This window comes from Macaca fascicularis, chromosome X (genome assembly GCF_037993035.2).
Source record: "Macaca fascicularis isolate 582-1 chromosome X, T2T-MFA8v1.1".
Classification (NCBI taxonomy): Eukaryota; Metazoa; Chordata; class Mammalia; order Primates; family Cercopithecidae; genus Macaca; species Macaca fascicularis.
Window position 1 is genome coordinate 15,999,955 of NC_088395.1, and position 27,546 is coordinate 16,027,500.

At 37.5% G+C, this 27,546-nt stretch overlaps 1 long non-coding RNA gene and 1 pseudogene across 14 annotated transcripts in view; both read right to left on the minus strand.

Annotated features, from left to right (window-relative positions):
• LOC123570825 (uncharacterized) overlaps nucleotides 1-27,546 on the minus strand; it is a 497,461-nt gene that overhangs the window by 110,239 nt on the left and 359,676 nt on the right. The gene's annotated exons all lie outside the window — the stretch shown is intronic.
• LOC102134048 (large ribosomal subunit protein eL6-like) lies at nucleotides 25,543-27,522 on the minus strand (annotated as a pseudogene).

Below are 27,546 nucleotides of genomic sequence, written 5' to 3' on the forward strand. Positions count from 1 at the left end.
CATTATCCTCAGCAAGCTAACAAAGGAACAGAAAACCAAACACACCACATGTTCTCACTTATAAGTGGGAGCTGAACAATGAGAACACGTGGACACAGGGAAGGGAACAACACACACTGGGGACTGTCAGGGGGTGGGGGGAGGGAGAGCATTAGGATCAATAGCTAATGCACGTGGGGCTTAATACCTAGATGATGGGTTGATAGGTGCAGCAAACCACCATGGCACACATTTACCTATGTAACAAACCTGCACATCCTGCACATGCACCCCGGAACTTAAAATGAAATAAAATAAAATAAAAATAATTATTAAAAATGGGCAAAGGATGTGAACAGATGTTTCTCAAAAAAAAAAAAAGACATACAAGTGGCCAAGAAACATATGAAAAAAATGCTCTTCATCACTAATCATCAGAGAAATGCAAATCAAAACCATTACGAGATACCTTCTCATACTAGTCAGAATGGCGATTATTAAAAAGTCAAAAAATAACAGATGCCGGCAAGGCTGTGGAGAAAAGGGAACACTTTCACACTGTTAGTGGGAATGCAAATTAGTTCAGCCACCGTGGAAAGCAGTTTTGAAATTTCTCAAAGAACTTAAAACAGAACTACCATTCGACCCAGCAATCCCATTACTGGATATACACCCAAAGGAAAATAAATCATTCTACAAAAAAGACACATGCACTTATATGTTCATCACAGCACTATTCACAGTAGAAAAGATATGGAATCAGCCTAGGTGCCCATCAACAGTGGATTGGATAAAGAAAATGTGGTACATATACACTATGGAATACTAAGCAGCCATATAAAAGAACAAAATCATGTCTTTTGCAGCAATATGGATGCAGCTGAAGGCCATTATCCTAGCGAACTAATGCAGGAAAAGAAAAGCAAATACCACATGTTCTCACTTATAAGTGGGAGCTAAGCACTGAGTACACATGGACATAAAGATGGGATCAATAGATACCAGGAACTACTGCGGGGGGCGGGGGGAGGGCAGCAAGCAAAGGCTGAAAAACTACCTATTGGGTACTATGCTCACCACCTGGGTGATGGGATTATTCATACCCCAAACTTCAGCATCATGCAACATACCCATGTAATAAACCTGTACATGTACCCCCTGAAGGTGAAGTAAAAGTTGAAATTGTATTTTTTAAAAAAGAAATAAAATTATGGTGACCACTAAAAAAAAAGAGAGAGACTATTTCTATTAACACTGTTTGTCCTATGCTAATCTCTTGCTGATTTTGGTAATACACCCTGAATCTCAAGTTTGTCATCTATCACCTTCAAAAACATATTTCTATCTTGTGCCTCTGAATTCCTTTCCTCAATGAAACAAAATAAAGACACCTAGTATATGATTGATGGTTTTGGTAACAAAATTTTAAAATTTCTTTCATCTTGATCTCACAGATTAGATTTAATCTTTGACCAAGGTTTCTCAATCTTGCCACTATTGATATTTTGAACCAGATCATTCTTTGTCATGGGGGACTGCCCTGTGCATCATAGGTTGTTCAGCAGCATCCCTGGCCTCTACTGATTAGATGCTTGTACCACTCTCCAGTTCTGAGAACCAAAAATATCTCCAGACATTGCCAAATGTATTCTGGATGGCAAAATCACACGTTCAGTCTTTGATTTTTTATATTCAGGGGTTTCTTAAAGATTTGATCATAGCTTTTGGCATTAGATACTGCCAGGAAAATAATTTGACTTCTTCAACTAATAAGTATAGTTTGAGAAGTTGTCAAAGAAAATACCACAGCATTTAACAGAAATGATCAATGACAAGGTTACATCTTAACCAGGCACCTCCTGAACAACTGATAAGTGCAAGCTAAGTAAGTTATTTTATTATTGCCTACATTGTCAACCTAAGGAAAATCCTTGTTCTTTATTTAAGGACATCACACTAAAGCTATTTTCTGTTAACTGTAGTGAAAAACCACTTCCAGAATGGTGGTATAAGAACATCTGAAGCCGGGCGCGGTGGCTCAAGCCTGTAATCCCAGCACTTTGGGAGGCCGAGACGGGCGGATCACGAGGTCAGGAGATCGAGACCATCCTGGTTAACACGGTGAAACCCCGTCTCTACTAAAAAATACAAAAAACTAGCCGGGCGAGGTGGCGGGCGCCTGTAGTCCCAGCTACTCGGGAGGCTGAGGCAGGAGAATGGCGTGAACCCGGGAGGCGGAGCTTGCAGTGAGCTGAGATCCGGCCACTGCACTCCAGCCTGGGTGACAGAGCGAGACTCCGTCTCAAAAAAAAAAAAAAAAAAAAAAAAAAAGAACATCTGAAAATTCACTTCTACATAAAAAGTTCAAGCAACACTGTAAACAAACTAGACCTAACATACCTCATCCAACGAAATCAGAATACATGTTCATGTCAAGTGCACATGGAGCATTGTCAAAAACAGACCATATGTTGGGCCACAAAAACACATCTCAATAAATTTTTTATAACTAGAAATTATACAAAGTACATTCTCCAAACACAGTGAAAGGAAATTAGAAATCAATAACAGAAGGAAATTTAGGAAATTCATACACTTGTAAGAACTAAATAACATACTCCTAAATAACCAGTAGGTCAAAGAAAACAATCACAATAGAAATTAGAAAATATTTTGAGGTGAATGAGAACGGAAATACAACATACCAAAACTTACGAGATACCGCTAAAGCAGTACTCAGAAATTTACAGTTGTAAATGCTTATATTAAGAAAGGACAATCTCAAGTTAATAACCTAATCTTCCACCTCAAAAATTATCAAAAGAAGAGCAAGCTAATCCTAAAGCAAGCAGAAGGAAGGAAATAATAAAGATTAGAACAGAAATAGATGAGAGAGAGAATAGAAAAACAATAAAGAAAATCAATGAAACCAAAAGTGGGTTATTTAAGAAGATCAATGAAACTGACAAACCTTTAGCTATACAGACCAAGAGAAATAAGGAGAATACTCTAAAACCAGGAATGAAAAAAAGGGACATCATCACTAACCTTACAGAAATAAAAAAAATTATAAGTATATTCTATGAACAATTATGTGCCAACATATTAGCATAGCCTAGATAAAATGGACCAATACTAAAAAGACAAAAACTGTCATAACTAACTCCAGAAATGACTGAAAACTTAATAGACCTATTAAGTAGGAGTAAAGAGATTGAAATAATAATAATAAAAACTGTCTTCAAAGAAAAAGCTCAAGCTCAAATGTCTTCACTGGTAAATACTACCAAACATTTGAAGAAAAAGTAATGCCAATTATTCATAAACCCTTCCAAAAAAAAAAAAAAAAAGCAGAAGAAGGAACACTTCACAACTCATTCTATGAGGTCCTGACACTAAAACCCAAAGAAGATATCACAAGAAAAGAAAAATAAAACTAATAAAACTATAGACCCATATCCCAAATGAATATAGACACAAAAAAAATCCCAACAAAATACTAGCAAACTAAATCCAGCAACATACAAAAAGGACTATACACCACAACCAAATCTAACCTATTCCAGGAATGCAAACTTGGCTTAACATGTGTAAATTAATTTAAGACATTATATTCATAGACTGAAGGACAAAATCCACATGATCATCTTCATAGATGCATAGAAAGCATTTGACTTTCTGTTCCTGTGTTAGTTTGCTGAGGATGATGGCTTCCAGTTTCATCCATGCCCCTGCAAAAGACATGATCTCATTCCTTTTTATGGCTGCATAATATTCCATGGTGTATATGTACCACATTTTCTTTATCCAGTCTATCATTGATGGGCATTTGGGTTGGTCCCATGTCTTTGCTATTGTAAATAGTTCTGCAATAAAAATACGTGTGCATGTGTCTTAATAGTAGAATGATTTATATTCTTTTGGGTATACACCCAGTAATTGAATTACTGGGTCAAATGGTATTTCTGGTTCTAGATCCTTGAGGAATCGCCACACTGCCTTCCATAATGTTTGAACTAATTTACATTCCACCAACAGTGTAAAAGCATTCCTACTTGTTCTCACTCATAAGTGGGAGTTGAACAATGAGAACACATGGACACAGGGAGGGGAACATCACACACCGGGGCCTGTCAGCGGGAGCGGGGTGAGGGGAGGGAGAGCATCAGCATCAATAGCTAATGCACGCAGGCCTTAAAACCTAGATGACTGGTTGATAGATGCAGCAAACCACCATGGCACACGTATACCTGTGTAACAAAACCTGCATGTTCTGCACATGTATCCCAGAACTTAAAGTAAAAAAATAAAAAATAATTTTTTTTTAAAAAGCTGGGCGTGGCGGCTCATGCCTGTAATCCCAGCACTTTGGGAGGCCGAGGCAGGTAGATCACTTGATTCATGAGTTTGAGACAAGCCCTGCCAAAATGGCAAAACTCCATCTCTACTAGAAACACAAAAATTAGCCGGATGTGGTGGCGCGTGTCTGTAATTCCAGTTACTCGGGAGGCTGAGACAGGAGAATCACTTGAACCTGGGAAGCAGAGGTTGAAGTGAGCCAAGATTGCACCACTGCACTCCAGCCTGGGCGACAGAGTGAAAACTTGTCTCAAAACAAAACAAACAAACAAGCAAAAGAAAAAGCATGACAAAATCTAACACTTTTTAAAAATTAAATAAACACACTTAACAAACCAGGAATAGAAGAGAACTTCCTCAAGCAAATGAAGGGCGCTTATAAAAAACTGACAGTTAAATCATATTTGATGGTGAAAGTTTCTGCTTAAGATGAGAAACAATACAAGAATATCTGCTCTTGCTACTTCTAGTCAACCTTGTAGTGGAAGTTCTAGCCAGAGAAGTTAGGCAAAGAAAAGAAATAAAGGCATCGGTTTGAAAAGGAAGATGTAAAGCTATCTCTATTAGCAGATGATATAATCTTGTATATAGAAAATCCTAAGGGATCCACAAAAAATTATTAGAACTAATACATGAGTTCAGTAATTAGGATACTTGATCAGGATACAAGATCAATATGCAGCAATTAATTTTATTTCTATACACTAGCTATAAACAATCCAAAAAGGAAATTAAGAATACCACTCCATTTATAATAGCATCGAAAAGAATAAAATACTTGGGAATAAATTTAACAAAGGAAACACAAGACTTGTATGCCGAAAACTACAGAACATCATTGAAAGAATGTAAATAAAAGACAGACCATGTTTATGGATCGAAAGGCTTAATATTGTTAAGATGGCGATACTCCCCAAATTGATCTTACAGATTCAATGCAATCCCTATCAAAATCCAAATTGCCTGTTTGAAGGCAATTGCCAATTTTCCTTAAGTACGAGGGACTCAGAATAGAAAAAAAAAAAAAATCTGAAAAAGAACAAAGATGGAAAAGTAATATTTCTTGATTTCAAAACTTACTACAAAGCTACAGTAATCAAAATAGTGTAATACTCACATATGAATAGACATATAGATCAATGGAGCAGAATTGAGAGTCTAGAAATTAACCATTATATTTGTGGTCAATTCATTTCAACAAGAATACCAAGAAAATTAAATGGGGAAATAATAGTCTTTTCAACAAATGGTGCTGGGTCAACTAGATATCTACACGCAAAAGACTAAATTTGGAGTCCTAACTCACCTCATATACAAAAATAACTCCAAATGGATTATAGACCTAAAAATAAGAGATAAAACTATGAAACTCTTAAAAGAAAACGTAGAAGTAAATCCTGACTTATGATTAGATGACGGTTTATTAGATATGACACCAAAAGCATAAGTGACAATAGAAAAAAGAGACAAATTGAACCTTATCAAAATTAAAAACTTTTGTGCTTCAAAATAATATCCTGAAAGTGAAAAGACAACCCACAGAATGGGGAAAATATTTGCAAATCATTTATCTGATAAGGGACTTCCATGTAAAATATACAAGTGACTGCTAACCAGCACAAGGTTTCTTTTTGAGGTGATTAGGGTGTTTTAAAATTAGATAGTGATGCTGGTTGCACAATTCTGTGAATATACTAAAAATCACAGGTATATTTCCAAAAGGTAAATTTTATAGTACATGAATTATCATTAAAGCTATTTTTTTTAAAAAATGAAGTGGGCTTTTCTCCCTGCCTTTTCAGCTGCCCAGAGCCAGCTTGTTTAAATACCTGTGAGCATCCCTTTCCAGAGATTACCAAGTGAAGATGCAGACATATTTATTTTCAAACTTCCCACAAAGGAACCCATTCTTTATCTCTTGGCTGCTTATTGAAAGCATCTGGACTGAGGATACGCAGGACACCTTGAAGCTATGACTGTTTTGCATCCAAAATTACAGGGTTGCAGTTGTTGTTTGTCTTTTCAATTCCTTCAAAGATCAGTGCCTAGGGCAGGAATTTATAGCGTTTGTTTACTCTGTTCCTATATCCCTGAGGCAGAGCGGAGAGATAGACAAATAAAACTTGGTAGTCCCACACAACTCCCTTTCTTTCAAGGTGTCTCACAGACACCTTGATTGGACTGTGGCTTCTTGGGAACATCCCAGGGTAGAAACAGATAGGGCTGGTGATCCAATACCACTCTTCCCAGTTAAGTCGCTTCATGGGCTGGAGGGATTATGGAGCCCAGGGCATAGGAAGCACTGATTTTTTAAAAAATAATAATAACTGTAGTAATTAGATTAATCGAATATTCTAGGCACCTTTGTAATAAAATATGACATCTTTTCATCTTTCCTGACAGATTAATGGTTCAGAGAATGATATTAAAAGCCAACTTTTTCTTAGCTCTGTGTCTCCTGGTTCCTCAGCCTCACTCTATATTTGTGGAATGATTTAAGTATTAGTTCAAGAATTCATCATGAAGCAAACAGAATGATGTTCCCACTTCACAAACCCAGAGAACTACACAGATTAGGTCATTTCACTTCTGCAGAGACTTGTTTTGATAAATTCAAATACCCAAAGGGCATAGACATTAGCCTTGGTGGATTAATGGCTACTAATTCAATCTTGTGGAAAGAAAGCCTTACTAATGATTAGGTTTTCAATCTTGCAAGACCTGGACCAGCAACTTCTCCAAGATTCTTTATTCCATACTATATGTAGCAAAGAAATAAGGTGGTTAATGTAACAGAATTGTTGTGAGAACTTTGCTTACACTAGGTATGAATCCTTGGTCTACCACTTACTAGCTGGGTAACTTTGGATATGTTACTTAACCTCTCTGGGTCATATTTTCTGTATCTATCACATTGTGATGATAATCCCTAACTTACAAGAGTGTCGTAAGAATTGCAAATGACATGAGGAGATGCACAACTTAACTAGTAATTAAAGAAACAGAAAGCCAGACTGCAAAGAGATACCATTCTACACCCATACAATTGGGAAAATAGGAAGCCTGACAATATCAAGTATTGAAAAGGAGATGAAGCAATAGGTCTCTTATGTAATGTATCGCTCATACATTGTATATTGTTCCAAATGATTTGGAAAACAACATAACATTATATCATAAAGTTGAACAGTTTTAAACTCTGTGAAACAGCAATTCTACTGCCAGGTATATACCCAAAGGAAACTCTTGCACATGGTTATTCAAAAATATATACAAAAATGTTTATATCAGCACCTTTCAAAATAGCAAAACTTTTTGAAACAACCCAAATGCCCATGACAGGAGAATGGGTAAACTAATTGTGATACATTCACACAATGGAATATTAAACAGCAGTGAAAATGATGGAACCACAACTACTTGCAACAATATGTTGAGTGAAGACCAAGTACAATATTCTTTCACAAAGTTCAGTGCAAGTCAAAACATGTATTTATATTAAAGCTTATGACACGTGTCCAAACAAAACAAAAAGACAATGGGACAATAAACACAATATTAATATAGTGGCTATCTCTGAGGGAGAGGCAGGATGGGAGAGGGGCAGAGTACAGAGTTAAAGTAAGTTTTTGGTATGTTCAAATTTCTGCATTAAATAGCAGGTTCATGGATGGTCATGGAATAATAAATAACATGTATTATTAACATTATAAATGCAGGTGAGGTGGATCCAGGTTTTGTAGGGACTTCTTTTGGAAAAGTAATATGAAGTTATACACATTCAATATCCTTGGCCACTCCAATGCTCCTTTACATGAGGGGAAGTGTGATGGAGAAGTCAGAATGGAAAGTGTTCTTAACTGATCCTGTTTAAAATATCTTTCTTTTTCAGATTTTACAAAACCTATATGGCCATGACAACACATTGCTCATGTTCTGCCAGGGGCATGGAAGAGGCCTCTGCAATTGAGGGGCCTGAAGCTTAAGCTTTAGTGGCTTCACGGTAAATGCATCTCTAAGGAAGTTAGATGTAAAGGGCACTAGATGGCTCTAGTCTGGGCTCTAAAACTAGAGCTGTATGTCGTCAGGCAGGCCAATTACCTCCTCTGAACCTCAGCTTCTTTCTCTGTGAAACGATGTATCAAGCAGTATCTTCAAACTTAAACATCCTGCAATTCTGTTAGTGAAGTTTATGGACTCATTTAATAGACACACAGTGTGAAGTCTATGTCATCAATACAATGTGTTTACAATGGGTTTTAAGTTAAAACTCTGTCATCTCCTACGTAGCCTGTGATAGTAGAATTTATACTGAAAAGGTTAATGGCAGCACAAAAGAAAATTCTTTAGCACAGAATTTTTGTTCCCTCACAATGTAAATATTTTAAAACATTATGAAAGTGCAAGGCTATTTAATGAGACAGGGAAAGTAAGTTATATATGAAAAGAGGGAACGGAAACAAAGTTAACCCCAATTAACATGCATATTATCTTAAAAGTTAAGACATTATAATGAATAATTACAGGTACGAATAAAAGAGTTCAATAAGAATGAAGGCTGATAACAAAAACAGACAAAAATTAGTCACTTTTTATTTAATTCCAGATACAGAATTTGAGTCCTTTCTTTCCCTAGACTAGGGGGAATACTGTCACCACAGGGTGGTACATAGTCACTCTCTTGTTTTGCTTTCTTTTATTTTCTTTCATCACCAGTTAGCAGCCCTGTGGCTCTATTTCCACTCAAACCAGAAACCCACTTGAACATATTTGTTATATCTCCTTTGACATATATACATTTTTGCAAACTATAAAATGTATGTATTTAAATTCATATAATGGTATTGTCTTGTAGATATCATATTTCTTTTTTTTTTTTAACTTGAGAGTGCATTTTTAAGATCTTTCCACAATGCAATTGCTCCTAATTCCTGAATAGTATGCATTTCATTTATCCATTTCCCTAGTGATGGATGGCAACAATGCTCCAATGAACAAGTTTATTCATATGCAATTACAAGTGTGTGTGAGGGTGTTATCACATATATAGAGGAGTGGGATTGCCAGCTCATTGGGAATTTGCATAATTTCTCTTAGGATACCAATGCTTTCGTCCACAATAACTGCACCAGTCTACTGCATGCCAGTAGTGCATGCGTTTCAATTTCCTCACCTTTTCACAAATACTTGGAATTTTCAGACTTATTTTTTTGACAACAAAATGAGAATAAAGGTGTATTGCTGTTTTACTTTGCATTATCTGAGGTTGAGCATGTCTTCTTATTCTTGTTTGCCCATTTAAAATTCTCTTTCTGTGTCTTTCTTTTTCATACAAATTGCCCATTTTCCTATTTCTCCTTTCTTTTTCTTGTTGATTTGCTTGATTTCCTTGTATGTTGTAGTATTAATCCTTTGACTTTAGTTTTTGATGTTACACAAATTTCCTATTAAGTCACTCACTTATTAATTTTGTATGTGATATCTTTCATTCCAAAACGCCTTAGTGTTGATGTAAACAAGCAATACTTACCTGTCAATTAGACAATAATTAATTTTTTAAATAATTGGAAAAATTCATTTACTGGTAGAAAATCATATGGAAAGAGTGTGATGTTGAGATGTTCAAAGTGAAAAATCTCAGCCTATGTTTCCTTAAACTAATTTTGTGCTACTTTTTAGGTTTTTTGAAAATCAAACACCTTATCCGGATGCAAACACTTCTGTAAAGTGCAATGAGTCAAATAATCATATATGCAGATTGTATGACTTTGACAAAAAGCAGAATTCTGTTTAAGAATGATGTTAAATTCTCTTTTAAAAATATGTTCTTTAATTTGTACATATTTTACATTGTTTAATTTATATGTATGTTTATACACAATTTTCCACAATCATAGATCACTACAGCCTTGAACTCCTGGGCTCAAGTGATCCTCCTGAGTAGCTGGGACTACATGCATGCACCACCATACCCAGGTAATTTTTAAATTTTTTTTTTAGAGATAGGGTCTTGCTATATTGCCCAGGCTGGTCTTGAACTCCTGGTCTCAAGTGATCTTCCCATCTTGGTCTTCCAAAGTGCTGGGATTACAGTTGTGAGCCACTGTGCCCATCTTATTGTAAGTTTTTAACAGAGCTTTTATCGCATTAAGAAGTTCCTTTTTCTCTCTATTATTTCTGGTGGATTTTTCCTTTTATTAATATGATGTTTCTCTATATTTCTAGCAATACTTTTAATTAAATTTCATTTTATATATTGCCATTGCTATCCAAGTTTTAATTTGGTTAATATTGATCTGATGTACTTTTTTCAGGTCTTTATTTTAACCCTTTATGTATAGTTTTGTTTTAGGAGTTTCTCTTATAAATTAAGGTGGCAGATTTGGTTTTCATTTTTACTCTAATCTGATAGTCTATGTCTTTCACTGGGTGAATTTAACTAATTTATATTTATTTTATTGTTTTTTTAGAACTCATCAACTTTTAAAAACATATTTACATATACATTTTCTAAGCAATACAATGTTAATCAGTTTTATTTATCTTCCTTCCAAAGGCAAAGATTTTAGCATGTTCTAACTATCCACTGAACAACTCAATCATTTTATTGTTGCTTTGAAATTTAGTTATACTTTTGTTTATACAAAACAATTACGTTTTTCAGTCATTAATTAAACTTACTGGCATATTTTACCAATTTATTTGTTCATTGCGATTTCACACATCTTAAGCATTCCCTCTGTGTTCACTTCTCTTCTTGATAATGTACATAGTGTAATATTTCTTTCAACAAGAGTCTGAATCATAAATATAGCCTTTGTAAATGTGAAAATATTTTAAGTTTTCCTTCACTCTTGAATAGTAATTTATATGCACATAAATTTCTCGCTTGAATACGTTACTCCATTGTCTCCTTGCAACTATTGTTAATCAGAAGTCTGCTCTCTAATTGTTTTGTTATATCTGTCTTTTTTATTTGGTAGCTTTTAAGATATTTTCTCTTTATTCTTGCTGCTCTTCATTTCCACTGCAGTATGTCTAAAGGTGAGTATAATTTTATTTCTCTTGCTCAGTCTCAAAGTGTGCTTTGGTTTGAAGACTCATGTCTTTTGTCAATTATGGAAAATGTTCAGTATTTTCTTAAATATTGCCTCTTCAACTTCCCACTCTCTTTTTTCTCACATAATTCACATTATGCCTGTTTATTCCTCAACCTTATTGTGACTGTTCTTCGATATTTGATATCAGTATCTGTGTAACATTCAGCTTAAATTCTTCAACACTGTTTTCTGATTCACAAGTTCTCTATTCAAATGTATCCGGATTTCAGTTCATTTTATCTATTGAGTCTTTAGCACAATGAACTATATGTTTCATTCTGTTTTGTTTTGCTTCCTTTCATATCTATCCACCCTTGTTCTTTCAAGTCTGCTTTGTTTTATAATTTTTGTTATGTTTATGAAAATGTAGTTTTTCAACATATCCTTAGGCATACTTATGATCAAGTCTTTTCTAAACTTTTAAAAATTATGTTTATTTCATCCTGAGTGAATTCGTGTTTGAGTGGTGATTTTGTCAGCCGTCTTTCTTAACACACAATTTCCTTACTTTCTTTGGAATTGTGGTTTATAAGACCATTTTGAGTCTTTGAGACAGAGCTCTCTCCCTCTCTCTCCTCCTGTTGCTGCTTTCCAGCAGGTTTTTAGTACTTCTGCCTGTGGACTGATAATACAGAGCCAAGAGTTTTTCGAAAGTTCCAGGTATCAACCCTGTGATGATATCAGGGATGTCTCAGATCCAGTCACTAAGCCTGCGGACATCTTGGCTCCATTCTGGTGTGAAAGCTGCTTATGTCTTCTCCTCTGTTAGAGGCCCACCTGTGAACTACGGCCAATAAACCACAGCCCCTGGTGGCAGTGAGCAGCAGATCTTTATAGTTGCCTTTCACCTTTTACCACTTTTTCTCCTGCCTCTCTAGGCAAACAGAGCAGGACACAATACTTGGCACCTATTTCTAAAAGGTGGCTAAACTTTGTGCACCCTGCTGCCTGGGTAATGTTTGTTTGTTTGTTTGTTTTTGAGACGGACTCTTGCTCTGTCACCCAAGCTGGAGTGCAGTGGCGTGATCTTGGCTCACTGCAACCTCTGCCTCCCAGCTTCAAGCAATTCTCCTGCCTCAGCCTCCCGAGTAGCTGAGATTACAGGAATGCACCACCACGCCTGGCTAATTTTTGTATTTTTAGTAGAGATGGGGTTTCACCATATTGGTCAGGCTGGTCTTGAACTCCTGAACTCATGATCCGCCCACCTCAGCCTCCCAAAGTGCTGGGATTACAGGCGTGAGCCACTGTGCCCAGCGTGCCTGGGTAATGTTTAAAGACAGAGAAGCAGACAGTCTATCCAGCTGGGGAACTTTAGGAGTCAGGATTTTAAAGCCCAAGAGGGAATTTTACTTGAAAGTGAATCCGATTTTATATGGGGTTATTTGCCCACAAGTAACAGAAAGATTTTAATTATAACTGTCTTTCTTTTGGAGATATATCGAGGATTCAATAAATGAATCTACCTTAAAGAATGTCAGAACATGAGAAAATATTCCAAAGACCAAAAGAAGGACCAGAGCAGAGGAAGGTGGGGAGGGAAAGAGAGAAACTCGGAAAAGGAAAGAGAAGTGGACAGGAAAACTAGGTACAGAGAAAGGAAGGGAAGAGAGACAGAAGCAGAAGTAGAGAGACAGGTTAGGGGCAGAAAGAGCCAAAGGGAGAAATATAGACAGTGAGAGACAGCCAAAGGCAAGGATAAAAAGGAAAAGCTTGCAAAAAATAATGTCACTACACTGAAGGGATTCAATTTTCTGGCTTTTCTCAAAGAAAATATGGCCACAGCCCTGTGAGTAGATGTGCCCTACTTGCTGAGTCTGTTGAGAGGATAACCCAGAAGGGAGGAAGTGGTAAAAATGACTGATCTGGTAAAAATGACTAATCTCTCTGTCAGCTGAATGACCCCTTCCAAGCCTGAGACAGAAGGCTGCTCTGCACTAGCTGTTGCCCAGCACAGACAAGGGGCCTTCCCACTGCCCCTGGCCACTTCTAACAACCAGGCTGATTCGATAGTCTCTTCAATAACCCATTCATCCACAGCCTTATATTCGTTTTCATCCTGAGTAACACTAATTGCCCTTCTGCCGAGAGCATGTGGAAGGCATTGATTGATGACACTGCAGTATTTTCCACCTCAGCAGCAGCCGCCATGTGTGTCTTGGCTGATGCAGACTTTCCTCCCCAAGCAGGTGAGCGTATTCCAGGATCAGCGACTGCAGGAAAAGTGAGCCCTCATCGGCAAACTAGTAGTTGGGTTAATAGAATGAAGTACAAAAGATTAACCCCATCCTAATAACTGATCCTTCCCTTTGAAACATCACAGTGAACTATCTTAATGAGGCCAAATATTTGCTCCTCTGTAAGAGTGCCTCCATTTATCCAAAGCTGTCTTTGCTTGGGTTTCCCCAAATGCAGAATCTGAGAGAAGGATACAAGTGCAGGTAGTTTATTTGGGAGGTGCAGATAACACTGGTAGGAGAGTGCGGAAATGTGACAAAACAGAGAAGGCAGCCAATAAAGGATGCATTATCAAACCAGCTTCCACTGTGGGAAACTGGAGCTTAATCCTACAGGGCAACTCTGAGAAGCGGTGGGAAACCTATGCCTTGAGGGTTTTTAACCCAAGGAGAAAGGGAGCTGGGGTATTTATATACCAACTTCTGGCAGGAATTAACCTCTCTTGGGAGGAATTGTTTCATGGAAGTTCCAGCCTGCCTTACATATAAGGAGAGTGGCCTTCCACTTAAACATTAAAAGTAGACATTTGCAGTTGAAAGTTGGCTGGGGTAGACTTAAGTGTTAAGGCCCGAGGAATATGTGGCACTTGTGAAAACTTGCCCAAATGCCTTAGTGAAACACTGAATCTTTTTTTTTTTAATCACATACTTATTTTTTATTATTATTATTATTATACTTTAAGTTCTAGGGTACATGTGCATAACATGCAGGTTTGTTACATATGTATATGGGCAAGGACTTCATGTCTAAAACACCAAAAGCAACGGCAACAAAAGCCAAAATTGACAAATGGGATCTCATTAAACTAAAGAGCTTCTGCAAAGCAAAAGAAACTACCATCAGAGTGAACAGGCAACCTACAGAATGGGAGAAAATTTTTGCAGTCTACTCATCTGACAAAGGGCTAATATCCAGAACCTACAACAAACTCAAACAAATTTACAAGAAAAAAACAAACAACCCCATCAAAAAGTGGGCAAAGGATATGAACAGACATTTCTCAAAAGAAGACATTCATACAGCCAACAGACACATGAAAAAATGCTCATCATCACTGGCCATCAGAGAAATGCAAATCAAAACCACAATGAGACACCATCTCACACCAGTTAGAATGGCGATCATTAAAAAGTCAGGAAACAACAGGTGCTGGAGAGGATGTGGAGAAATAGGAACACTTTTACACTGTTGGTGGGATTGTAAACTAGTTCAACCATTATGGAAAACAGTATGGCGATTCCTCAAGGATCTAGAACTAGAAGTACCATATGACCCAGCCATCCCATTACTGGGGATATACCCAAAGGATTATAAATCATGCTGCTATAAAGACACATGCACACATATGTTTATTGTGGCACTATTCACAATAGCAAAGACTTGGAATCAACCCAAATGTCCATCAGTGACAGATTGGATTAAGAAAATGTGGCACATATACACCATGGAATACTATGCACCCATAAAAAAGGATGAGTTTGTGTCCTTTGTAGGGACATGGATGCAGCTGGAAACCATCATTCTCAGCAAACTATCGCAAGAACAGAAAACCAAACACCACATGTTCTCACTCATAGGTGGGAATTAAACAATGAGATCACTTGGACTCGGGAAGGGGAACATCACACACTGGGGCCTATCATGGGGAGCGGGGAGGAGGGAGGGATTGCATTGGGAGTTATACCTGATGTAAATGACGAGTTGCTGGGTGCTGAGTTGATGGGTGCAGCACACCAACATGGGAAACACTGAATTGCTTCATTTACTGAGCTCCTCTGAAAACCGCTTTCCATTTCTGAAGGTTCACAGTATGAGCTCATTTACAAGTAGTTTAGCAACCTACATTTGTGGCACACCTGAATTAGTCCCAGTACTTAGGTTCAACATCAACTCTCCAGTCAAAGACATTTAACCTGAATCTCAATTTTTTTTCATCTGTCAGGAAGAGATATTAAGTTCTGACCTCCCTCACAGGCATGAAATGAGGCTCAAAATCAAAATATGATAATATGCATGAGGTGTCAACAAACTTTTCTAAAGGTCCAGATAGTAAACATCTTAGCCTTTGCAAGCCATGTAATCTCAGTGGCTACTCACCTCTGCTATTTCAGCAGGAAAACAGTCTAGACAATAGGTAAACAAATGAGCATGGCTATATTCCAATAAAACTTGATTTACAAGATAAGTCAGCAGGCTAAATTTGACCTACCAATCCATGAGCTGTGTTTTGCCAACCTCTTATGTACATGAAAGACTTTTGTAAACTTTAATGCTGTGCACATTCTCTGTATCATTTATCCCTCACTCAATAAATCATTGGAATTCACTATCCCTGTCATCCTGGGGTTGGAATTCTTGGTTTCTTCCTTCATACGGCACATGTTTACTGAGCACCTGTTCTGTGGAAGGCATTAGGCTGGCCCTGGGGCTTCAGTGCTAATAAGACAGACACAGTCCATGCCCAACACCCAGAATGGCAGTCCTAAACCTGTTCTCCCACCAGTCTGCACAAAATAGCTATTCCTTTGGACGAACAAGTGACAACTGCAACTGAAACTCTATCGGTGCCTGGGAGAGTTGGAGGCATAGGCAGCATTACTAAAACAGCTTAACCTCAGGGCCCCATGCTTGTACTGAATCCTTCCAAGGCCCTGGAAGGGGCCCTAGCAGTGATTCATATGGTCATATATTTTTGTCAAATTCACAAATACAAGCTATTTTAAAGCATAATTGAGTAAGGCCCCTGTCTTTTTCCACTCTGACTTATCCTCCATCACACTTCCCCTGTGTGAGATGGTTTCCCCGATTCTACGAGCAGTCATTCCAAACTCTTTTTAATAGAAAACATTATCACTGTGTGGACTTTGGAGTTATGGTCCATTGGGACTTCTTTCAGCCAGGCTCCCTTTTGAGGGACAAGAATTAACAATAGTTAAGTAATTATTCGCCATGGCTCGTTGCCGCCTTTGTGACCAAAACACTGTTGGAGAGGGCTGATATTAACAGTCACGATAACTTCTGGGATAAGAACTAGTGGGAAAATGTAAAATGACAAGAGGGGCTGTCAAATTATTTAAGGAAGCAAACTTCTAAGTTTAGGAAAACAGCTCAGGAAAAGCCAAGTAAAATTTATCAGCACTAAGATTTGGAAATTTACAAAGTCACCTTTAGCCTTTTGCAGGCTTGTATTCATTCCCGAGCTAACCTGAGCCCCATAATTTCACAACATTTACCCACCTAAGGACCAGCCCAGTATTCATGAAAAACCCATGAATGCAAGTGTTCATCTGGGTATGGATATGTATACATATGTATTTGAGTGTATATGTACACATGTAACTACATAAGGATGTTTGACATCTATGTAAAACTCTCTTGAAACAAATATTCAAATACTAGGAAAAAGTAACATCATCATACTTCCAAATATAGACCAATTATATGAACAATCGCTATAGTTCATTGAAAGCTTACCATGTGCCAAATATTATGCAAGCACTACACAAAATCCTACAAAGTAGGCACAGTTGTTACAGTTATTATTGTCTCTGTTATTTGGGTAAAGAAATTGAAGCACTAAGAGGTTAGGAACTTTCCCAAGAACAATAACTTATAAGTGACGCAGCTAGGATTTAAACCCAGGTATTTTTGACTCCAGAACCTGATTTTTAACTACCACATAGTCACTTTAACTGTAAATGTCCTGTCAAAAGGACAATGTCTTCACAAAACAACCTAGAGCCTTGGGAATGAATTTGTTCACCAAGAGTCATTGTAGGAAACTGGCATTTGTATGTCTGGGCTGGGGCCAGGGTTCAGGCACAGAGAGCATTTTCTCCTGGTGTAAATGTTATGGAAAGGACTCGAGGACTCAGTCTCTCACTCTTTCTCTTAATGCTTTTCCGTTACGTCAGTCACCCCAGTGATGATTCCACCTGTCTTTCTCCAGATTCCATGAGCCCCATTTTCTGACCAAGATGTCTATCATCTCTGACCCACTAAATATTGACACCATACACCTCTTCCCTGGGCGTCTTTATCTAAGTGAGGCACATATTCACTACAAGGTGTCCATATGAGACATATAAGTTTTGTTTCTTTCTGCTTCTAGTAGCCAAGAGGCCAGGCTAAAAATGACTGAGGTACAAGAGGTCTCTCAAATGGCACATAATTGAGTTTTGGTACTGAGCTCTATGCAGATGGTCCTCAAGGTGTGATTTTTCTTGGTATTCACATTGTATTAGAAATTCCACGCAATTTCTTTATGCTTCTGTTAATGTCCTTCAGCTAAAGACCTTCAGGAGCACACTTAGAGCCAGTGAAAGTTTACTTTTTTGACTTATTACAGTGAGAGTGAATGAACACCATGGGGAGCCATAGGGCATCTCAGTAGAGGTGTTAGGACTTATCACAGTATTTGGACTTGTAGTGCGTGATTTGGAGGAAAGTTCAGGAAGAAGGACTTTATTCCAGATTACATGCTGTTAAGAAATGATAATTCTATTATTGAGTATCATAATAAATCTTATCTAAAGGAAGGAAGACTAGTATGAGGCTAACATTGTCATTGATAAGGCAGCATCTGTTACGTATATTAGCCAAGATAGAAAGCCGTTTGATCATTTTTGTGGTTTGAACAATGTTCATGCTTTTGTTTGTGTTCAGACATGATACAAGGTGGTCTTATTTTCTCTTCATCCATCGTGGTCACAGAGTGGGCTTATCTGAATCTGGCGCTCTGTGAGATTGTTTATGCTTAACAAGAAAACACCATGGTTTAGCTGTAAGTGCCAAGCTAGCTCTTAGCAACACCAAGGATTAGCTAATAGGACCAGGCCAACTCTTGAGTATTAGAGATGCTTTAAATTTGCTGTTTTCTTTAATATTTTCTAGTTATTGTAGTTTTTTTAAAAAATTGATCCATAATAGATGTACATATTTATGGGGTACATGTGATATTATAATATGTGCATGCAATGTGTAATGACCAAATCAGGGTAACTGGGATATCTATCATCTCAAACATTTTTTATTTCTTTGTGTTGGGAACATTTTATATCTTCTCTTCTAATCATTTTCAAATATAAAACAAATTATTAACTATAGTCACCTTACTGTGCTATTGAACTTATTCCTTCTATCTGACTATATTCTTGGACCAGGCACACTGGCTCACTCCTGTAATCCCAGTGCTTTGGGGCTGACACAGGAGGATCACTTGAGGCCAGGAGTTTGAGATCAGTCTGGGCAACATAGCAAGACCCCATCCCTAAAAAAAACTAAAAAATTAGCCAGGCGTGATAGTCCTAGCTACATATCTATAGTCCTAGCTACACAGGAGGCTGAGGTGGGAGTATCACTTGAGTTCAGGAGTCTGAGGCTGCAGTGAGCTATGATCATGCCACTGCACTCCAGACTGGGCAACAGAGTGATGTCTTTAAAAATAAAATAAAATAAATTTTTAAAAAATAAATTTAAAATAAAATAAAATAATTGAACTGTATTTTTGGACTGATTGACCAACCTTTCTTCATGCTCTCCTTCCCCCACTCTTCTCAGCCTTGTCACCACCATTCTATTCACCAACTCCAATTAATTTTTTAAGTTCCCACATATGAGTGAGACCATGGAATATTTATCTTTCTGTGCCTGGCTTATTTCACTTAACATAATGTTTTCCAGTTCCATCCATGTTGCCGCAAATGACTGGATTTCATTCTTTTTGTGGCTGAATAGTATTCTATTGTGTATGCATACCATATTTTCTTTATCCTTTCATCTGTTGATAGGCACTTACGTTGATTCAATATCTAGACTATTGTGAATAGGACTACAATAAACATGGAAGTGCAGACATTTCTTTAATATGCTGATTTTCTTTCTTTTGGGTATCTACCTAGCAATGGGGTTGCTGGATCATATGGTAGTTCTATCTTTAGTTTTTTGAGGAATCTACATACTGTTTTCCAGAGTGGCTATACTAATTTACATTCCTATCAACAGTGTATGCACTTACTCAGTTTTCTTATCCTTCAGCGGATGTTTCTGAGCCTCACCTCTTGAATGAATAAGTTTCATCATGCCCACCTCTCCTACATGTAGAACTCATAGAAAAAGACAAAGTATCTCAAAGATGCTAACAGTGAACCTTAGGCCTTCTAAAAGATCTCCACATTGGAGTGGAAAACACAGACACAACTTTTTCTCTGCCTTAGTTTTCATTTCCTCATAACATGGAAATAATTCCATCTGTAGCTGTACCTAGAATAGAAAAAATTACAGTGCCCCGTTGCTTGTGGCCTAATTAAAGTAGACTAAGAAAAGAGAAGTAAGCATCAATGCAAGCTGAAACCTGAAATTCAACAGTCCAAAGGTCACACAATGGCACATACTAACAATAAGCAACCAAGTGCTTGTATAATCTGTGTCACAGTAATGATTGTAACCAAGTGGTGAGAATGAAAAAAATCTGCTTAGGACAAGTCTCAGAATTGGCATTCTGTCTTTGGAAGCTATTTAATAACTGACCTCTCTCTGGGTAGCAGAGGGGACCTTCCTCTTTCCTTTTGTCTTGGGCTCTGCTTCCCCTCCAGTCCTTTCATCCTCTTGACTGTCACCTCCCTAATAGCCACACTGGCTGGTTTCCTATGAACCAAAGCTTCCAAATGTCCTTCAGTGCTGGAGAATAAAGCATTTGACACAGACACACATTGTTTCTGTTTCCCGGGCTGCTAATGATAAAAGTTGCCATCTTGATGTCCTCAAAGAGAAACTGAAACTATCTGCCAGTAGGATTTGTGTTTGTCTTTCAGACAATACAGTTTTTCTCCCTGCATTGTTCATCAACTCTTGAGTGTGTTTTCTCTGCAAGAAAAATATTTTCTAGAACTGAAAGTTGTCAGCTTGTTCTGATTTCTATTACCACATATTAATTTGCAAGTTCTACAACTTCATATAAACGAAATTATGCAAAATGTAGTCTCTGTGTCTGGTATCTTTCCCTGAGCATGTCTGTGAGACTTATTCATATTACTGTTTGTATCAGTAATTCCTTTTTATCACTAAGTATTATTCTATTGTATGAATATACCACAGTTTGCTTATCTGATCTGTAGATAGATATTTCATTTATTTCCAATTTGGGGTTATTAAAGATGAAATTGTTGTAAACATTCTTATACATGGCTTTTTGTGGACATATGTTTTCGTTTATCTTAAGTAAATACGTGGAAGTAGAAATTTTGGGTCACAGAGTGGGTGTACGTTTAACTTTATAGGAAACTGACAAATGGATTTCCAAAGTGAATATATTATTTTACACTCACATCAGCAATGGGACTTCCGGTTGCTCCACATCCTCACCAACTTTTTTTTCCCGAAAGTCTTTAAAATTCTAGCTATTCCAGTGGCGTTTTATAGCATTTTAAAGTTTTCTGATTGTCCACATCAGTAAGAATGCTAGATTCAATTCTTATATTTTTTTTTGTTGGCCGGTAAGCAAAACTAGAAAAGGTACAAATTTTTCTTTAAAATTGCACTAAAAACACTAACCATAAAAAAGATTGATAAATTGAACTTAACTAAAATTAAGAACTCCTGTTCATCAAAAGATACTTTTCCGGTAGTAAAAAGGCAAGCCACAAATGGAGAAACATTTTTAGATCTACCAAAAAATGGCTCATATCCAGAATATATAAAGAACCCCTACAAACAAATATAAAAAAGACAAATAGCCAAATTTAGAAGCAGGCAATAGATTTGAACAGGCACTTTACAAATAGAATATCCATATGGTTCATTAGTTCATAAAAAGGTGTACAACTTATTTAAATCTCAGGAAAAGTCAAACTTAAATCACAATAAGATATTACTGTACATTGAATAGAAGGTCCAAAATTAATAAGATTGATAATACCAAGTGATGGCAAGGATGTGAAGCAACTGAACCTTTCATATGCATTATTAGTAGGAATGTAAATTGGTAAAGCCACTTTAAAACACTGATGGTAACTACTTAAGCTAAATAAGCATCTACTTAAGATAAACATGACCTAGCTATTAACTCCTAGGAAATAACCAAGAAAAATGAATGCATATGTGTTCCAAAGACATATACGAACTTGCCCATAGTAGCCTTATTCATAATAACTTAAACTGAAAACAACATTAATGCCTGTCGATAGGAGAAAGAGATAGCAATTGTCATATATTCATATAATAGAAAAATACACAACAATAAAAGTGAACTACAAAAAACATACAGTGACATGGATAGCTCTCACAGACTTGATGAGTGAAAGAAGCCAGACCCAAAATGACATAGACTATATAATTTCCTTTGTACAAAATTCATGCACAAGCAAAGTTAATTAATATTGCTTAGCTGTCAGAATACTTTTTATCTCTAAAAAGAGGGTATTGGGCCGGGCACGGTGGATCACACCTGTAATTCCAGCACTTTGGGAGGCCAAGGTGGGTGGATCACCTGAGGTTAGGAGTTTGAGACCAGCCTGGCCAACATAGTGAAACCCCACCTCTACTAAAAATACAAAAAGAAAGTAGCCGGGCATGGTGGTGGACACCGGTAATCCCAGCTACTCAGGAGGCTGAGGCAGGAGAATTGCTTGAACCTGGGAGGCGGAGGTTGCAGTGAGCCGAGATCACACCACCATATTCCAACCTGGGCAACAAAGTGAGACTCCATCTCAAATAAATAAATAAATAAATAAATAAATAAATAAATAAATAAAGGGGGTATTGACTGGAAAGGGACATGAAGCAGCCTTCCAGAGTACTGGAAATGTTCTATATTTTGATCTGAGTCATAAAAATTTATCAAGTTATATATGTATAATTAGTGCACTTTATTGAATACTTAAATACTTTTTTAAACTAGCAAAGATTAAAGTAGATATATTGAGAATTTAAAATCAGGCAATAAGGAATTAGTCCCTTAAAATACGTAACCCTCAGAATGCTTAAGTGCTATAATTCTCCCCTCAAAATAGTAATTATTTATTTGCTTTCTAAATTGGGATGGAAAATATTCTGAATGGATGCTGTCTAGTTTGTAAACCATTGCCCAGAGACCTGGTTCTTAGGATCTTTTCAAGATGGCTTATTATCTCTGATATGTCATGACCTCATTTGGAAGGATTAGAAGCTCTTCAATGCCATTAACATTTTAATATTGGATTATAGCCTTCAAATTAACTCATATTTTTTCTGGTCACTTGGTTTCACCAATATAAATTTGGAGAAAATTACATTATAAACCATGCTTATGAGCTATAACCCTAATATTGAGATGCCAAGCCTGCAAGAAAATGGTAACATACTCAAGCATCCTGGACAGAAAATATGGTTTGCAGCACCATGGTATGATGTTCATCCAGGTTTACGTTCGTGTGTGTGTGTGTGTGTGTGTGTGTGTGTGTGTGTGTGTGTGTTTCTGTAGTCTGGCTTACTTTCCTTTTATAACCAATGTTTTGCAATTTAAAAAATATTTTTGTTCCTGTTGTCTTAGATCTAAATAGGAGCAAAAACAATATTTAAAACTTTACTCAATTTTTTTAGATATCATTTCCCACACTTTCCCTTATGTTACATTAATGCCAATGCAAAAGAAACACACTGATTGGAGGGTGAAGCAGTAGGGGGAAGAAGCAAGAACAAAAATCTTATTGGAATAGCAAGAAGCCCTTTCGAGGGACTAAAATGACAACAAAGAGATTATGATTTATAAATTATAATAATACTCATATTTAGCAACTCAACCATAGTATCAACACGAAACTGTATAAGTTTCATTTTTCCATAGAGGAAAGACTAAGGGCAAAATAAACTACATGAATAATGAAATTTCAAAATACCTTTATAAGAATGTAAATTTTCCTTTTTTGTCACTATGACGGCCAATTCTGCTCATATTAGAGTGTTCACTCAAGTTTACCATGTAAATCCTTCCTTTGGAGTACATGTGACAGTAAGCAAAGCAGTTTCTGAACATACTTGATAAGTTCTTACTGTATTGGGTAATGTAAGGTCTAGTGATGAAATATTTATTTGGTAGGAACAATTCTTCCTCCATTTGATAAATATGTTCTTCTTTGACTTCTGAGAGTGAACCTATAGCACTTTTTTCCTGGGGATTCCTGACTGAGGAAGACAGTGCTGATATGACTGGCTGGGGTGCAAATTTAAAATGGCAAATTTTATTCCACAGGAATCACATCCATGTCCCAGGCTTTCCAGATGGGCTAGCCAGCCGTGCACAATAGGTCCCAATTTTGGTTACTCTGCTATGGACATGCTGAGTGAACCCTCACATATCTGGTGTAATGCATAAAAGTGAGGCTGCCGCAACTCAGCAGGAGAGAAAAATTGACTTGGTCAATCACTGATTTTAAACAGGTGGGTTAAATATTTATTTGCAAAAATGTCCAAAAGTGGGGTATTTACAGGGAACAAAAAACCTTGTATCACAGTACCTCAAAAGAAAAAAAAATCCGTGTATCACAGAACATCCCTCAAAGCTACAAAAAGAATGTGACAACTAATCGAGGGAAGGTTCCTCCCTAGGTAGGCCTTCACCATTTATTGTGAAATGATTAAGTTTGATTTTAGAGCATGTTTTGCTTTTAGCAAATTTTTAAATTGCTTTAATTCTTTGCCTTGATTGTTTTGGTGACAGATTCTCAAGACATACTTGAAAGAACATTCGTTGAGGACATTGTGGGACATTGGAGTATAGTGACATGTTACATATTGTCCAAAACCAAGTGGTTTTTAAAGTTTTTAATAATATTTTTTATACTATACATTGTTCAGCTTACAAATGGAGAAATTTGTATTAATTATCTGAGATGCCCAAAGGGAACATTTTGTTAGATGAAGCTATGATCTGGATATGGTTTGTTTGTCCCCACTAAATCTCATGTTGAAATTTAGCCTCCAGTTTGATGGTATTGGGAGGTAGTGCCTAGTGGGAGGTGTTTGGATCACGAGGGTATTTTCCTCATGCATAGATTAATGCCCTCCCTTGGGACTGAGTGATTTCTCACTCCATCAGCTCCTGAGAGACCTGGTTGTTAAAAGAGCCTGGCACCTTTCCGCTCTCTCTCTCTCTTGCTTCCTCTCTCACCATGTGGTCTCTGCACATGCTGGCTCCTCTTTGCCTTTTGCCATGAAAGGAAGCTTCCTGAAGCCCTCAACAGATGGAAATGCTCAATCATGAACTTTCCAACCAGCAGAATTGTGAGCTAGTAAACCTTTTTTCTTCCTAAATTTCCTAGCCTCAGGTATTCCTTGATAGTAATACAAAATGAACTAAGGCAGATGGGAATGTTACACTAAAGTACAAAGCAGAAATACACTTCCATCCACAGTTTCATGGGTACACAGACTATCACTTTTATATTTTTTTGTACTTTAACTTAATTTCTGACTCCAAATACCCATTTCAACAGGCTAACGGATTACTAAGCCTCTGTACTTCCTGTGGTGCCCCACCTTCTCGTCAATGTTGTATCAAAATGTTGACTAGAGGCAGGGGTGAGGAGGGCTTAGAATGACCATCTGATTTTCAGTCATGGCCCATGAAGGCTTCTGCTGAGTCATCGCCTATCTCTAACAACATCTCCACTGGGACAAGGACATAGTTTGCTACTTTCAACTGTAAAATGAACCACTGAGCCAATCAGGTGTATGTGGCTTAATTTCCAAACTGACTCTGGTATAGCATTACATGATAGATAGCAGACCTGAGGGAAATAAAAATATTTTACCCAATATATATATGTAACTATATATATATATATATATATATATATATAGTTATCGATTATTTAAGTTCTCCTTAAGAAATTTAGAACACCAACTTGTGAGGATAAATTCCATTCATCAGGGCAAATACAGATTGCAGGTAGCCCTGGAGCTGAGGAATAGCTTTGATTTTTGGTAAACTTTGTGAGTCCACAGCTTTCTGATTGATCTTGCACTGCTCTGTTATCTTGTATTTCTCTTTTTCTGTGTCAAAGATCTCACTTTTCCTGATGTCAGGTGAACCCCACCCCCGATATTCAATGTGGGTTCTTTTCTATTTCCCTAAGTGTTGGCTGGTCTGAGAAATAAAGGGAAAGAGTACAAAAGAGAGAAATTTTAAAGCTGGGTGTCCGGGGGAGACATCACAAGTCAGCAGGTTCCGTGATACTCCCTGAGCCATAAAACCAGCAAGTTTTTATTAGTGATTTTCAAAAGGGGAGGGAGTGTATGAATAGGGTGGGGGCCACAGAGATCACATGCTTCACAAGGTAATAAAATATCACAAAGCAAATGGAGGCAGGGCGAGATCACAGGACCACAGGATGGGGCGAAATTAAAATTGCTAATGAAGTTTCGGGCACGCATTGTCACTGATAACATCTTATCAGGAAACAGGGTTTGAGAGCAGACAACTCATCTGACCAAAATTTATTAGGCGGAAATTTCCTCTTCCTAATAAGCCTGGGAGCACTACGGGAGACCAGGGCTTATTTCATCCCTTTGTCTTTGACAGTAAAAGACAGCCATCCCCAAAGCAGCCATTTTAGAGGCCTCCCCTCAGGGACACCTTCTCTTTCTCAGGGATATTCCTTGCTGAGAAAAAGAATTCAGCGATATTTCACCATTTGCTTTTGAAAGAAGAGAAATATGGCTCTGTTCCACCCGGCTCACAGGCAGTCAGAGTTTAAAGTTATCTCCCTTGCTCCCTGAACATTGCTGTCATCCTGTTCTTTTTTCAAGATGCCCGGATTTCATATTGTTCAAGCACACATGCTCTACAAACAATCTGTGCAGTTAATGCAATCATCACAGGGTCCTGAGGTGACATATATCCTCCTCAGCTTACGAAGATGACGGGATTAAGAGATTAAAGACAGGCATAGGAAATCACAAGGGTATTGATTGGGTAAGTGATAAGTGTCCATGAAATCTTCACAATTTATGTTCAGAGATTGCAGTAAAGACAGGCGTAAGAAATTATAAAAGTATTAATTTGGGGAACTAATAAATGTCCATGAAATTGTCACAATTTATGTTCTTCTGCCATGGCTTCAGCTGGTCCCTCCGTTCAGGGTCCCTGACTTCCCACAACAATCAGGGCAAATACAGATCACAGGTAGCCCTGGAGCTGAGGAATAGCTTTGATTTTTGGTAAACTTTGTGAGTCCCCAGCTTTCTGATCGATCATGCGCTGCTCTGTTATCTAACATTTCTCTTTTTCTGTGTCAAAGATCTCACTTTCCTGCTGTCTGGGCCTCCACAGCTGTAAATGTCAGCAAGATGTTTAGGAATTTTTACATTGCTGATATGAATTTTGGTTGAGGTGGCAATGACAAATTTCTGGTGTGTTCTTCATAGAGGAATTCGATTGAGGACCAGAGGTCTAGTCACAAGTAACAAACCACTACCCAGCTGCTTCAGGAAAACCACTGTCTTGCCTCTATGGCATCCAGTGAAGATGATTAGAACAGTCCAGCGGGGAATGCTGGCTCGTAGTTTTCTCCCATGCTGACTGAAGCCATGGCTCAACAGCTTTTGAGGCACATCTTCAGTAGGATAATATCTAGTCATTTTGAGAAGTTTAAGCACCCGGGTACCACCATTCTTGTCACTACCAACTGATTTTGTAACACTTGCAAGAACCTTCTCCTTTTTCTTTTCAACCTTGGATTTAGCAGCTGAGTACTTCCGCTTGTACATGGCCTTTCTGGAATACATAGCAGATCGGGAATATCTGCCAATTCTTCTGTCAAGGACAGGATTGCAGCTGCAATGGCACTTCCCCTTCTTGGCATTTTAGCCTTGAGGTAACTACCCTTTTCACCTT